Below are 3,122 nucleotides of genomic sequence, written 5' to 3'. Positions count from 1 at the left end.
GGCAAATTGGGGGAGGGAGCAGTAAAAAACAAAACACTTTCAAGGAAGGTGAAGATGTTCTACATAACTGATCATGTATGACTTATATTGAATTACTTTATTTCATAGGCAGGGTTGAGGAGGGAGGCAGAAAAAAAAATAGAACACAAAGTTTTAAGAAATCAATGTGAAAATTAGTGATGAGGCAGAAGCGTGGCCCCATTCCAGAGCCAGGAGCAGCACCCAGAAATGAGATGGTAGCACAGAGGTACAGCCCTGACCTGCTACAGGCTGCCTACAGCCCGAGAGCAGCATGGCAGACTATGTGATCAGCTGTGGTACCACCTACATGCCCAAAGACAGGCTTACCACACAGCAGCTCTTTGCCATCGCTGATGCCTCACCTACAATGATTTCCTGATCCTGCCAGGTTTCATGGACTTCACACCTGATGAGGTGGATTTGACTTTAGCTGTAACCTCGAAAATCACTCTGAAAACACCATTGATCTCATCTCCTATGGACAGTGTAACTGAAGCTGATAAGGCCATTGCAATGGCTTTGATGGGTTCCATTGGTTTCATCAACCATAACTGTATTCCCGAGCCAATTTGGTGCTCAGGATCAAGAAATTTGAACAGGGCTTTATCGCAGATCCCATTGTGTTGAGCCCCTCAAACATAGTGGGAGACCAAGATGCGGGAAGATTTCTCAGGCACACCCATAGCCAAGACAGACAACATGGGTAGCAAGCTTGTGGCCCTCTTTACTTCCTGTGACATAGACTTCCATGCTGAGAAGCATCATGTGACCTATCTCAGTGAGGTAATGACAAGTTGGAACAACTTGGTGGTGGCACCAATGAGTGTGACATTGAAGGAAGCCAATGAGATCCTTAAGTGCAGCAAGAAAGGAAAGCTGCCTATTATGAATGACAGTGATGAATTGGTAGCCATCATTGCCTGTACTGACCTGAAGAAAAACTGGGATTATCCCCTGGCCTCCAAAGATGGTCAAAAGGAGTGGCTCTGTAGAGCCACTGTGGGCACCTGCAAAGATGAAAATACTCACTGGACTTACTCACACAAGTGGTGCTGACATCACTGTGCCAGACTCATCTCAAGGGAATTTGATGTATCAGATTGCTATGGTACAGTACATCAAGTATAAGTACCTCCAACTGGTGGTGATTAGTGGGAATGTTGTGACAGCATTGCAGGCCAAGAACCCAATTGATCCAGGTGTGGATGAGCTTCGCGTGGGCTTGGACTGTGGCTCCATCTGTATCAATGAGGAAGTGATAGCATGTGGCTGGCCCCAGGGCACCACTGTGTACAATGTAGCTGAACACACCCTTCGCTTTGTAGTCCCTGACATTGCCAAATGTGGGATCCAGACAGTGGGTCATGTGGTCAAGGCCCTGGCCTTCTGAGCCTCTACAGTGATGATGGGCTCCCTGCTGGCTTCTACCACAGAATCGCCAGGTGAGTACTTCTCCTATGGCAAAGGGCTCAAGAAATACCAGGCCATGGGCTCCCTGGAAACCATGGAAAACTGCAGCAGCAGCCAGAAGAGACACTTCAGTGAGGGGGACAAGGTGAAGGTTTCATAGGGTTTTTTGGGCTCCACTCAAGACAAAGGCTCCATCCATAAGTTTGTACCCTACCTCATCGCTGGCATCCAGCATGCCTGCCAGGATATTAGTGCCCAGAGTCTCTCTGTCCTGCGATCTGTGATGTATTCTGAAGAGCCTAAGTTTGAGAAGCGGATGATGTCGACCCAAATCAAAGGTGGTGTACACTGCCTCCATTTTTATGAGAAGTGGCTGTACTGGGGATGGTGGCAGTGGCCGAGGGGTGCATGGAGGAGTCCCACATGGGGCCCCCTCAGGCACTGCCTCCCTCCATAAATGAGAGGCCCCCAAGGATTTGCACGATGGGATCTCTGGAGGAGAGCAGGGAGATGGAGTTGGCGCCTTAGGAGGCTGTGCTCTCTCTCCCCAGCCATCACCCCCTCCCTTCCCCCTGAGTCATGATTGATCTCTCCAGGGGCCTCCTTATCCTAGGAGCCACTCATGCCTCAGGCTCCTGAAAGCCCAGGAGCCTGGTTGTCCAGGGATTGTGCCTGCTTCAGGTCTTTTTTGCTGCACCCTGCTCCTTTTCTCCAAACGTAGGCTGTTCTGAGGCCCTGGCTCTGAGGAGGGGAACGTGGCGCCTCCAGGGAAAGTCCCTATGCCAGCATTCCTAGCTTCTTGTCCTGTAGGGTGCTTCCTACCCTCTTGCCCCACAGGGAATGGTGCTCTCCTTGGCCCTGCCTCCCCCTTCCCACCTCAGTTCAACTGCAGTTCACTTCTTCAGACTGTGACCATTGTAGGCCTCCTTTACTCCTCTATGCCCCCTCTTTGCCCTGCCAGCCAGAGGGAGGTCTCTGCCCCTGGTCCCTCTAGCTTCCCACAGGGACTTGATCTTAAGTCGACCCTCCCTGGAGGCGATGGCAAGCAGAGACTGACAGAGGGAAGCAGCCCATTCAGTCTCATTCCCTTACTGCTCCAGCCCATAGCCCCTTCTCCATCCCCAGCCATGGCTGAAGGCTTTAATTTTGCACATGTTGGGGCCACAGTTGTGTTGTTGTGTATTGAACAAGCTAAATAAAGCAAGGGGGTCTCCAAGGGGGTGGGGGAGAAAAAAGAAAGAAAAGTAATGATGAGATGGGGAATTGCTGAACAAGTAGTAGTATATGAATGTAATGGAATTCTATTGTGCTGTAAGAAATGATGAGCAGGTGGAGTTCACAGAAACCTGGAAGGACTTGCACAGATTGATTTTGAGTGAGATGAACAGAACCAGAAGAACACTGTACACAGTATCATCAACTTTATGTGTTGATCAGCTGTGTTTGATTAGATTCTTTTCACCAATACAATGGTACAAGAAAGTTCCAAAGGACTCATGATGGAAAAGGATCTCCAAATCCAGAAAAAAAAAGAACTGCGGATTATGGATACTGATTCAACCATACAATTTCTTTTGTTTTGGGTGCTGTTGTTTTTATTTTTTTGAGGTTTTTCCTTTTTGTTCTGATTCTTTTCTTATAACATGATTAATGCAGAAATATGTTCAATGTTTTATATATGTAAAACCTAT

General features: G+C 48.3%; 1 pseudogene; it reads left to right on the top strand.

Moving 5' to 3' along the window:
• Nucleotides 1–209: 209 nt before the first annotated feature.
• LOC122747248 lies at nucleotides 210–1,888 on the top strand (annotated as a pseudogene).
• The last annotated feature ends 1,234 nt before the right edge of the window (nucleotides 1,889–3,122 follow it).

This window comes from Dromiciops gliroides, chromosome 3 (genome assembly GCF_019393635.1).
Source record: "Dromiciops gliroides isolate mDroGli1 chromosome 3, mDroGli1.pri, whole genome shotgun sequence".
Taxonomy (NCBI): Eukaryota; Metazoa; Chordata; class Mammalia; order Microbiotheria; family Microbiotheriidae; genus Dromiciops; species Dromiciops gliroides.
The sequence above is the reverse complement of the archived record's forward strand: the minus strand, read 5'-3'. Positions and strand labels throughout refer to the sequence as shown.